The sequence below is a fragment of the Ovis aries genome, chromosome 1, assembly GCF_016772045.2.
Source record: "Ovis aries strain OAR_USU_Benz2616 breed Rambouillet chromosome 1, ARS-UI_Ramb_v3.0, whole genome shotgun sequence".
NCBI lineage: Eukaryota > Metazoa > Chordata > Mammalia > Artiodactyla > Bovidae > Ovis > Ovis aries.
In genome coordinates, this window is record NC_056054.1 from 218,594,592 (window position 1) to 218,607,272 (window position 12,681).

The window sequence follows — 12,681 nt, forward strand, 5'->3', positions numbered from 1 at the left end:
GTTCACCACTGCCTTGCAAGCTCCTTGGCCTCCGGTTTATCAGACACCATGAAGAAAAATCAGGATTTCAGTCAATTACGGCTGGTGGCGTGGTTTTATTTCCTTTTTCTTGGTAGTATCTCACTTATATTTATTTACACATTGCCTCAGACAGACATGCATGTTGTTGGATAATGAGATATTCAACGTGGCTTAAAAACCGTCCGCCCCCCAAAAGTATTAAGCTATTTCAAAACAAGAAATAATGCTGAGCGAAAATTTGTGTTAGCTTGATTGATTATCTTATTTTAATCCATATTAAAGCTTTAAGTCTCTAGGCGTGGCTCTTTACTTCTAACACCTCATAAATTATGGCTATAATGAAGCAGTCATTTATCCTGAGCTGATGATAAATGGCTTGCCCTAGGAGGAACTAAAGAATAGGCAAGTAGATCATTTTCATATTTGGTGAAAACAATATTAAGTACCCAGACCTCAGTGATTGCCCTAATAAATGAATAATCTGAGGTGAGGGGCTTGGCAGTCAGAGTAAAAAATAACCTGAGCTTTCTCAGTCATTTGTCAGGCTTTGCTATGACAGCATGCATTATGGGTAAATGAGCAATCAGCAAGAACTATGTTATGGCTGGGATGTTTCTGAGAAATTTATCATATGCATTGCTTGGTACCTTAAGACCTTAAGGCTTAATGGCTATAGTGCATGACTGAAAGCGAGCACAGTTCCTATTTACTATGGTATGCTTCATTTGTGCTCCATCTCTCACCTTAAAGAAAGAAAAGATCTTTCCCAAATGAGCTTCATTTGGCTTTGATTTTAAAACTTTAAAGACTGGGTGGATGATGTTCTATCTCTCTGTTGACAGGCATCATTCCTGGTAAATCGGCTTAAGGAGATTTTGGAGATCTGAATTCAAATAAAACTTTGGGATCAGAAATTTATCAATGTATTCGGATGTCAGAAATCTGGATTCCAGTGTACCTGGAGCCAAATCTATTATGGGAAGTGGCATTACCTCCTGATAATACCATTCAATATTTAGTGATATTTAAGGGTGAAGTGAGTTTCCACCCTCCCCCAGCCCACCAAATAGTTGATCTCTTTGATTTATTACTGAATTGCAAATAATGAAAAGTAGTTGAGATGTGAATGCCTCATTGGAATTATGCAATGTGTTATGACAATATCTGACTCATTATAGTTTGCTGCCATATGTAGTAAAAAGAAAATAAATATATATGAAAGCAGTATCAGAACTTCTCTTCCCAGGCCAGAGATCTCTCATCCACACCCTTGTCTCATTTCTGTGAATCCTATTCTAAAATATTTGATGAAGAAGAATGTGGCTTTACAAGTGATCTTTGTTGCCATAAGTTTACAGTTGATTTTGAAATTAGGTAGGCAAAGAGCCAACTCATTGGAAAAGACCCTGATGTTGGGAAAGATTGAAAGCAGAAGGAGAAGAAGGCAGCAGAGGATGAGATGGTTAGATAGCACCACCAACTCAATGGACATGAATTTGAGAAATTCCAGGAGACAGTGAAGGACAGGGAAGCCTGGCATGCTGCAGTCCATGGGGTCACAAAGAGTCGGACACGACTTAGTGGCTGAACCACACCCCATCAAGTTCCAATTCTGGTGTTGCACCTAGTGTTTGTTCACTCATTACTCTCCTCCTGTGTGAAGTGGTGAAACTGCGATCTTGAAGGGTCATGTGTAGAGTAAATGGGATTATGTATAGCTGATCTTTAGTGTGTGATAAATGATCTATAAATATTCAGTTAGTTCCAAGCCATCTTAACCCTGATCAGGCACCTAAGCATTTTCAATATTCAAAATGTAGTATTTTAAAAGATACTATATCAAGGCCAATTGCTTGCTATATTTGAGCAAGATGCTAGTGAGACAAATTCAATTAAATAAAAACATTTGTTGAGTATCTACTGTGAGTCAGGTTCCAGAGATGACCTAAATATCACCTCGTCACTGGTCACCAGGACCATTGTAAAAAGCTCTGATTTCCCTCTTCTAGCTCCCATCCAAGAATTTTCCAGTTATCTTTCCAAAATACAAATCTGATCATGTCATGACTCCTAGTTGCCAAACAATTTAACATCACAAACAAGGGTTTCTGTAATACGCCTCAGACCTACCATTTTAGCCTCACATCTTGTATCCTTTTTTATGCCTATATTCCATTTATACACAACTACTCACTAGTCCTTAATATATAATTCACATACACGCTTTTCTCTGCCTCAAATGTACTTTCACTTGGCTGTCTTGGAATGGAAAATTCTTCATGGAAGAGGTTTTATTTAAAATTTTAGCTCTGGTGTGTAGCCTTCCCCAGCCTTCCAGGTTGAGGTGGTTTCTTCCTCTTAGTTGCTCCCTGAGTACTTTGTAAGCACCTACTTGTTATTTTGTACAGTAACCATCTGTTTGTGTGCCCTGTTTCCAAGTGTGAGTGCCCCAAGGACAGAAACAATGTTAATTATTTTACTTCCTGAAATTAACATGGTACCAGGCGTATAGTAGGTCCCTTATGAAGTTAGTTATGGAATCAATGAGAAAGATATCTTGGCTGTCTCTGAATACATCAGACTGGACTACACACATAACTTGTAGTTTTTAAAATTAAAATTAATAAACTTTCCTTTTTATTGTAGTACAGCTGCTTTATAAAATTGTTCAGTTCTTCTTTGTTGTGACCTTAACCTATTCCCTTCTCCAATCAAATGAAACTCATGAAATGCCTAATTTGATTGGCTCTCCTAGAAATTGAATGAGAGGGTGAATTTTACAGGAAGGCAGAGTGGGGGATGATGGAGATAGACCAGGAGAACTTTTAAGTGTGGGTGGCAGACAGTGACCAGAAGACAATTCTCACCCCCCTGAGAGCTGGGTACACATCTCTGGGAGGGCTCTGGACTGTCACAGGTCAAGAAACTGGCTGGTTCAGGCAATTTAATCTAAATCTCAGGGGATGAGGAGGCTTCCAACCAAATTCTAGATTCAAGGTAAAATGAGAGAGTTGGATTCCAACCTTTTAAGATACGTTGGCCCTTTTTCATAACATGAAAAGTTTAAGACCTTTCACTTAGAGTTTTAAGTATTTATCGATTGACAAAATTGTACTGCAAAATGTCTGGGGAATTTAAGAAACTTTTAATTAATTTTGTGTTTAGTGGACCACAACTGCATGGGCAGTGCGTAGACCCCATGTGTGAGCTCTCCTGATGGGCATGTGTATATGTAGTACCTAAGAGCAAGTACTTTTGAGTCAGCCTGATCTGGGTTCAAATCCAGATCATGACATCAGGTATATGATCATGGGCAACTCTCTCAGTGTTAATTTCCTCGTCTGCAAAACACAGATGGTGAGACTGACCTACAGTGGATGGTAGTGTAGGATTGAAGATAATGTAAACACAGGTAAAGCCCAACACCCAGAACCTATGCCCACTTCATAAACTGTCAAGATTGGGAAAGTAGTTTAGCAAGTTTTGCACTATGGACTCCGGGCAAGATAGCTGACTGGGAAGCTGTGCATTATTTGTGTAGTGTGGGACATGTTCATCAACAAGTTCATCAGGGTATGTTTTGGGGTCTGTAAGGGGAAAGATGGACTGTGAGGTAAAGCCTCTGGCAAAGGTTTATGGTGTCTTCCTTGATGTGGGAACTGAGAGTCCTCATAGGATTTGAGAGTGAGGGTGACATGATCAAAATGATGCTTCAGGAAGTGTTAAAAGGATTTGAAAGTAGACTGGGTAAGAGCGTCTGGGGCAAGGGAGAAGTTAAAGGGACTTCCAAATTATCATCTATCAGCGCAAAGAAAGAATCCTGAGGTATAGACACGGCTAGCCTGTAAGAGGGTGAGTCTGGGAATGAAACTTGAAGATTATAAGATATTTCTCTAATTTTTTTCTTTATTCACTTCTTCCAGTGTAGTATTTGTGCACATGTATTAGCTCTTTAACTTTATTTATTATACTGGGTTTTGAAGGGTATGGGGACATAGATTCATAAAACAAGGTAAACTAGTAAAATCGCTGCTCACAAAACATGCAATCAGCCATTTATGGAGAGTAAAACAGATCTGGGAATAAATTCTGCCTTGTCACTTACTGGCTGCAGGCATTTGTACAAAATCTGTAACCTCTCTGTGCCTGGTTTTCCTTATTTGAAAAATTTAGGGAAATGGTATTTAGTTTTGCTGAGGATTCAGTGAGACAATTGTAAAGAATACATCATTAGTTAGAGTAGAGATTATTTGCTATAACATCAAATGCAGCAGTTTATCTAAAAAAGATCATTTCCCTACAATGAATTGGTCTTTTTTTTCCTTTTTTTTCTTCTGATTGCCTTCTTAATTTTATTTTTCTTTTCTGTTTTATACATGTATTCCCCCTTCACCCATATCTCTCACCCCTCACCTTGCATCTTCCCTGCCCTACCCGCCCCCGGAAACCACCAGTCTGTTCTCTATATCTGTAAGCTTCTTTTTTGTTGTTTTATTTTTTGTTTTATCTTGAAAATTCCCCACATAAGAGAGAGCTTTGTGTTTGTGAATGGAAAGGACTACTGACTATAGGAGAGAAAGGACTACTGACTATAGGAAACTGGGCTAAATATGTTGTACTTTGAGTCCTCTTCCATCTTCAGAGAGAATTTTGTTGAGCAGTTGGGTTTCCTCACACACCCCCAGAGGAGAATGGCTGGTAGAAAAACCCAGGTGAGAGCCTGATGAGTCTCCAGAGGAGCAGGGCAGACAGCAGACCCAGCCTTGAAGGTGGGGAAGCAGTGGTCAGGGGAAAAACTCATTTTCTTCTCAAATAGTATTATGCATGTCTGATTCTTTGTGACCACGTGGACTGTAGCCGGCTGGGCTCCTCTGTCCATGGAATTATCCAGGCAAGAATACAGAAGTGGGTAGCCATTCTCTTCTCCAGGGGATCTTCCCAGCTCAGGGATAGAACCAGGGTCTCCTGCATTGCTGGTGTATGCTTTACCAACTGAGCCACCAGGGAAGCCCTCAAATAGTATAGACAGGAGATAAGCCAGGTCAAACTAGTGAAGGAAGAAGATGAGAGTTTTTGGGTTGGATGGGATGGAGGCTGTTAGCAAAGTCAGAGAAGGGTTTTTAGTGGAATCTTGGGAATGGAAGGCAGGTTTAATCTTAACTATTTGAGGGCAGACAAATATTTTTGTTTGTTTATTTCTCTGGATCTTAAAGCTGTGCTGAGCAGCTAAGATGGGCAAAGGTATTATAAACACAATTACACCTTTGGTCAGATTACAGTATTAATTTTTGGGAGAGAATGGAGCTGCCTTTATTCCCTTTTCCTTTCCTGCCACAGAAAGTAGTGCAGTGCCTTGCACGGAATAGGTCCTCAATAAATAGGTCCTCCCCTGTTTGACCACAGGGGAGCATACGAAAGGATTTAATGTGGGCAGCATGAATAGAGCCTTCATGCTTACTGTCTAGAAGAAAGGCAAGGTGCTTGCTCACAGGGAAGAGTCCTGGATGGAATTTCCTTCCATTTGCAATGTATTCTTTTCTATGGGACACCAAGAAATTTCACAGCAGATGAGGAGAGAAATCCAAGTTCTGGCAAATACTTTCAAATATTGAACAGTTGATTTTAACACTGTGGGGAAATGAGTCCTCTTTTGAAATGGTCACTCATTTAAATTCAACAGGTAGTTCCTGAGCACCTATTGGATGCAAGGCATTTAATTAGGTTCTATGGGGGTGTTGTAAAGAATACAGGCCTGCATTCAAAGAGCTGCAATATGTAGACATCTACTAGGGCCATAAACACTAGGCCATTTGACCAGTTCTCCGTTCACAGTCAAAACTGCAATGGGAAAAACTGGAGACGTCATTGATGGCTTTTGCAAGGTTGTGGGACCCCAGAAGTTCAGGAATGGAAGAGACCACCACAATTTGCTTTGTACTTTCATCTATATAGTAAGCTTACTTTTAGGAAACCTTCATTATTTATTTGTTTTGACTGATTTTCTTCCTCCTTTCACTAAACGTCAGTGGTCACTGTCTCTGTAATCTCCTAAATACATGATTCCTTGACATGAAACATCTGAAGCTTTCTTTGCTGGCTCAAGGCACTCCCATCCAACTGGGATGCTGACATGCCCATGCGCTACGGATTTTTATGTCTATGACTAGTTGTTTTTTTTTTTTTATCCTTTGTGCTTGCTAGAAAACAAAAGAGGAAGATACTCTCAGATTCATACTTTAATGGCATGTGGAAATTACTCTTCAGTATAACTTTAATGGCATGTGGAAATGACTCAAGTGTAACAGATGAAAAATCTTAAAAGCACCTTTTATTCTCTATATTTCTGTCTATCAAAAATCTTATGTATATTTGATACAAATTCAGACAAATCCGTTGGAACAGTTTAAGTAAAGGCATTTTCACATGGAAATAATACCATGATGTTATCTGCATTAAAATATCTCAAATTTGCTAGGGATACATAAAATGAATCGTAGTCTGTCTCCCATAGGCTTTTCTCCTTTTTGATAGAGATAGAATTCTTGAATTTCATAAAATGGACATATTCTTACTTATGTATGCCAGGGAATGTGATAACAAGTTTGAACTGGTTCAAAGTTTTTAAAATGAGGGTGAATGAAAACATTTTATCATGAACACCAGAAGTATTGCTTGGTAATAGATTTCATTATCATTTTATAATTTTTCATTTGTTACAAAATGTTTCGTCAAACAGCATAGAAATGTGAACATATTATCCACACTCCTTCAGAGGTGAAGGTTCTGTCCAGGGCATGGTACCTTGGATTTCTTCTAGAGAGCTGTGGATCCTGTCTGTCTGCCCATGGTGCCAGGCTCAACCGTGATGCCAGTCAGAGCAGGGAATGGCCTCTCCACTCACCAGGCCTCACAAGACAGGCTCCAGTACAATTAGATGCATTGTCATCTATATTCCCCTTGTCAGCATGCACTCTCTGCCCCTCCAAGTTATTTGAACTATTTGGGAAATTACTTGTGCATGGCAGGCAAAGTCAGCTCCACAAACAGAGGGATCATCTGGCCTCTGTGCCTCTAATGGGATGACATTTTCTCAACGATCCTGGCATTTAATCCTAGGAGACCACCCAGCATGACTTTCTCTACAAATCCAGAGGCGATTACTTGACCCCTAGGTCTGGGGTGAGCAACTGGCAGAAAGAAAGGGCCAGACGGGTTTAATTTCTCTTCTCCCTCTACCAACGCCACCAGTCAGAAGTGGGAAACAGAAGTGGTTTTTCTTTCAGAAGCTTTAGACGGCATGGGATCCATCCCTAAAAAGGGTGAGCAACGGTAGCAAGTCCCCTTGAAAGTGAGAGAATTATGCCTTGCCATCAGCAATCCGCATCTCTTCATCCACTCAATAGTGAACTCTCTGGAGTCATCATCATTTGCACCCCCACCCCAACCTCAGCACCTTACATGTCAGCAGGCTTCAGTCTTCTTTCAACCCTTTGCTCATTCGGTTTCTCTTGCCTGGAATGCTTTTGCTGGCCTCCCCTTGGCAGATCACATTCATCCTGCAAGGTTTCCTCCATGAAACCTTGTTGCCCTCCCCTGCCCTTCTCTCTATTATGATTCTCCTATTAGAGCACTTAGCATTTCTGCAAGAAGATTTCCCGGCAGGGTTGTGAGCTATGTATGGTCAAGGATCACTGTCTTAATTAGTAATTCTTTATCATGTAATAATTGATACATCAAAAGACTAAATGTAAGATAATACAGACACATCTCTGAAATATTGTGGCTTCCATTCCCAACCACCATAATAAAGCCAGTATCAAAAAAAGTGAGTCGCTCAAATTTTTTGATTTCTCTATGCACATAAAATTTATGTTTACACTATACAGTACTCTGTTTAAGTCTGCTTAAAAAAAGTACATACTTTAATTAAATGTTTTATTGCTAAAAAAATGCTATCATCTGGGCCTTCAGTAAGTTTTACTAGTTACGTCAAAGATCTCTGATCATAGATCACTGTAACAAATAAAAAGTGATGAAAAAGTTTAAAATGCTGAATAACCAAAATGTGACACAGAGACACAAAATGAACAAATGCTCTTGGAAAAATGATGCAAATAGACTTTTTCAGTGCAGAGTTGCCACAAATTTTCAAGTTGTGAAAAATGCAGCATCTGCGAAGACCAACAACGCAAAGTGTAATAAAACGAGATATTGCGGTATATGGAACATATGGACAAGTAATAGAATAGAAAAATTTAAAAAAACCTGTGAACTTAGACCACCTAACTTAAGAGGTGAAACATGACCGTATTATCATATCTCCCTTAGGGTATCTTCCTTATCCCATTCTCCTGCCTCACGGTGCAGGTAACTGTTGGCCTGAATGTTACCTTTAGCATTTCCCTACTTAAGTGTGTTTTTTTGCATATGTATATATTACTAAATAATATATTATTTGGCTTTGCTTTGGTTTTGAGTTAAGAAAAGAATCTGGCTCTTGCTTTTCTTCATGCAGTATTTTGTTTTGAAGTTCATCCATGTTGCTCGTTTTCCCATTGTACACTATTTCCTGTTAGGACTGTGCTGCAACCTACTTATTCATTCTCATGTGATGGACCTTTGGGTTTGCAGTTTGGGGATATAAACAGTGCTGAAGTGAACAGCCTCAAACACGTCTTCCAACATGTATATATAAGAGCTTCTCTAAAGTATATATTTAGCAGTGGAATAGCAGTCAAAGGAGATAGCTCGAGGTAGAACAGGATTGTTTTTTAAGGTCTGTGTGCCAATGTATGCACATAGCAGCAAAGGGCAAGATCTCCTGCATTTTTATGTATTCAGACCGCTTGCTCTTATCCTATTTGCTAACCTAGGAGGTATAAAATATTATCTTATTATTACCTTACTTTTGTGTTTTCCTGATAACTAAAGGGATGGAGTTTCTTTTCATATATGTATGGGCCTTTTATATTTCCTGTTTAGTGAAATCCTGTTTATGTCTATGACCTATCCACAGGGTTTTTGTTCAGTCTTATTTGTTTTAGAATTTGCTTTTATATGCTGGATACTAATCTTTGGCTAACTGCATATTTTTCAAATATCTTCCACTAGTTTGTAGCTTTTCTCTCCCCCTGCTTCTTTATGCTATCTTTAAATGAACAGAAGGTCTTTTCATGTGGTCAGTTTTTATCAGTCTTTGTTTTTATGGCTAGTAATTTGTATGTCTTATTTGACAGTGTTTTTAATTTATATTTTAATCTCTGCCCCAACTTAGATTCCAGATCACAATAAATTTTTGTTGGGGAAAAAATGAAATAGTAAATAATGGGGCTTCCCGTGTGGCTCAGCTGGTAAAGAATCTACCTGCAATTCAGGAGACCTGGGTTTGATCCCTGGGTTAGGAAGATCCCCTGGAGAAGGGAAAGGCTACCCACTCCAGTATTCTGGCCTGGAGAATTCCATGGACTGTATAGTCCATGGGGTTGCAAAGAGTCGGGCATGACTGAGTGACTTTCACTTTCAAGTGGACAGAGGAGTAAAAAAAAAAAAATTTTATTTGCTAAGCACATGTCTTTTTAAATTACTAGATCAAACTCTGCACATTGGAATAAGAAAATGAGAAGAGTCTGAAGTAGCTTTTCTTCAAATGCTGGCTGTGACCAGTACTACAGATAGCCAGTGCCCCATTCACATCCCCTCACTGTTTCTGTGCAGGCTAACCATGACTTCCAAATGGTTTGCCTGAGTAGGCCGGGTCTGAGAATGGGCAGGTCAGAAGTTCAAGGAATGACGTCCCTTGGGATCAGATCTCAAACAAATGACTGATGGGAGCTGGTGGATAAAACCCCCAGCTTCTTCACCTCAGCCATACTGATCTACACAGTTTTCTTCAGTGCTCAGTGGTAATTCATTAGATAACAAACCCTTTATTTACTTCTGGCTTCTCTCTTTCTCTTCCTACTTTTCTCCCTGTGTTTCTTGAGAATATCTCTGCTAAAAACTACTAGCTCCTGAATCCTTGCCTCAGGATCTGCTGCTGCAATTAAAACTGTTTGAATGTAAATTTTTGACTCGGGAACTTGAATGTTTGTGGTTTAGGATGAGATGAATATATCTTTTTAAAAAACAATTCTTACTGTTCTCCTACATTTGGAAAGCTATTACAAGGTGAAGTGCAGAGTGATGAAGGTATACAGTTGAGGGATTAAGTGGGCTCTGCGGCTAAGCTATCTGGGTTGAGTCGTGGCTTTTTCATCACATTTAATTTACCTAAGACCTCTGCCTCACTTTTCTTACCTGTAGAATTGAGATAATCGCAATATCATGGGCTATTTTGAGGACTAAATGGGTTAATAGAAGCATGATGCTAAAACTAGTGTTTGGCTTATGGTAAATGCTCCATAGATAATAGAAATTTGTTGTGTCCTGTACCTTACTGGAGCCATTAAATAAATGCATCAATGTCTCTTGATATATTTTGGGCTTCCCTGGTGGTTCTGAAGGCAAAGAATCTGTCTGCAATACAAGAGATCCGGGTTCGATCTCGAAGTCAAGACGATTCTGTGGAAAAGGGAATGGCTACCCACTCCAGTATTCTTGCTTGGAGAATTCCATGGACGGAGGAGCCTGTCGGGCTGCAGTCCATGGGGTTGCAAAGAGTCAGACATGACTGAGTGACTAACATTTTTACTTTTTGATACATTTTAGGACTAAAAGATGAGATGGTTATGAGTTTCTTGTTGCTTTATGTATGACATTACAATTAGGCTCTGTTGAAATCTTAGAAAGTCTGATCTAACCATTCAAAAATAATTTTTCAATTGTTTTTAGAACAAAGTTCTAATCTCATGAGTGTTCAACTCTACTCTGAGATTATAACGGATCTCCTTTTAGTGCCTGGGGAGAAGGAAAAATGCCAAATGAAAACAGATTTCTCTGTAAATCTATACTTTTCATTTTTCTTTAACTCAAGAATACGTTTACTCTTATTTGCTGGTGGTTTCAGGGGGAGAAGAGGGAATTAAATAAAGAAGGTTTTTGTCCCCTCGAATAACATTCCAGAAAGCTTGATTCTGTTAAATGGATGGAGCTGTAATTTGAATCTGTCTGGTTACCAAAGAAGGTGCTTCCATGAACATTTTCTTCATGAATATTTTATATTCTCTCAGTAGATCTGACATGAGTTTCCTAAACTTTTCTATTTTTATGACTAATAATTGCAAAGAAATTACTATTTGGATGTCACCTATAGCCTTTAATAATATGACTTCCTGTGTAAAAAGTAGGCTTTATCAGAGACCCAGTTTCAAAGATCAATTATGTGTTAACCTAGATATTTTCCTTACATTTTCCTTACTTATTTCAGACACAGCTTAGTTTAATGGCAAGAGAATGGGATTTGAAGCCAGAAAACCTGGCATTCTCTACCCCTTAATTAGATTTGTGACACTGGGGAAAGTTACTTTAGCATTTTAAGCTTTGGTTTCCTCATCTGGGAGGTGGGGGGAAATAATGCAATCTAGTTCATAGGGTTGTATAAATGGCAAAATAGAATACAAAAATTGATTGGTTCTTAAGCAGGTTTTATTTTTCTCATGGAACTTTTAAATTATTTCAAATCCATTTTTTTGAGCAGCAAAATAATTTTTTATATAGTAACTTCTCCCTTTATTTTCTCTGTGATTCCAGAAAGATAATCATGATGAAAAATGTTTGTTGTCAATAAGAACATACTCTCATGTAATTCAAATTCAAGCATTTCAGTTGAACTGATGATTTTGGCTCTTTAGTCAAAATATAAAAGTTTTCTGAGAATAAAAAATAAAAATAAAATTTCTGATTTTTCTTATCCATGATAATGTTTATTTTTCAATGTTACTTACTTACCTATTTTAGTCAGTCAACACATAGTTTTGGAGCCCCAATTATGTGTTAGTTACTGTACAAGGCACTGAAAATTGAAAGAATTTTTATGTGTGGCCATTTGGTATCAATTTTAAAAGACAAAGCTGTCATTTCAGCAATACTTTTTGCTAAACTAAATCATATCAAAGAAACTGACGTTTACAAAAGCCATTTAGCTAGAACTTCCTTTTTTTATCATAGATGCAGAACCAATTACAAAATATGAGCACAATGCAATATTTTTCCACGGCTATGTAAACAAAGACATGCATACAAATGAGATATGGGTCTTCTCACCATATTCAGAAATAGCCAGTTGTAGTCTATTCCCTATGTCAACATATTGCAAAAGATAATTGAAATTCTAGCAAGTGCCTATATTATTAACAGTGGAGTTGATGCCATTATAATCTTGTAAACATCCAGATGAATATAGCCAGATATACTGAAGAATGATTAAGTGTTGTAACCTACTGTAGTACTTAACAATGTTACCATTTTCCCCTATTATTGGAATAGTGTATCTGCTTGAATTAATGTTTATAATGGTGCTTTACTGCTATTGTCTGCTTGTTTTTCTCTTGATTTATGTGGTTACCAGACTGAATCCAATTTTTGTTGATTTTTTTTCAACGAAGGGAGTTTAGCAGAAGCATAAGTTCTGAATAAACTTTAAATAAAGATATTAAAAATACAAAAGACAATGCTTTGGTGCTCTAATTATCTATAGCAAGAAAACATATATTTTAAAAGGAA

At 38.2% G+C, this 12,681-nt stretch overlaps 1 protein-coding gene and 1 long non-coding RNA gene across 11 annotated transcripts in view; one reads left to right on the forward strand and one right to left on the reverse strand.

The window, feature by feature from the left end:
* MECOM (MDS1 and EVI1 complex locus) overlaps positions 1-12,681 on the forward strand; it is a 630,714-nt gene that overhangs the window by 228,484 nt on the left and 389,549 nt on the right. The window lies entirely within an intron of this gene.
* Positions 1-12,681, reverse strand: part of LOC132657259 (uncharacterized) — a 41,991-nt gene that overhangs the window by 6,824 nt on the left and 22,486 nt on the right. The window contains exon 1 of the long non-coding RNA XR_009595140.1: positions 1-12,681. This exon is cut by the window's right edge and continues 22,486 nt beyond it. This is a non-coding gene — a long non-coding RNA (uncharacterized LOC132657259).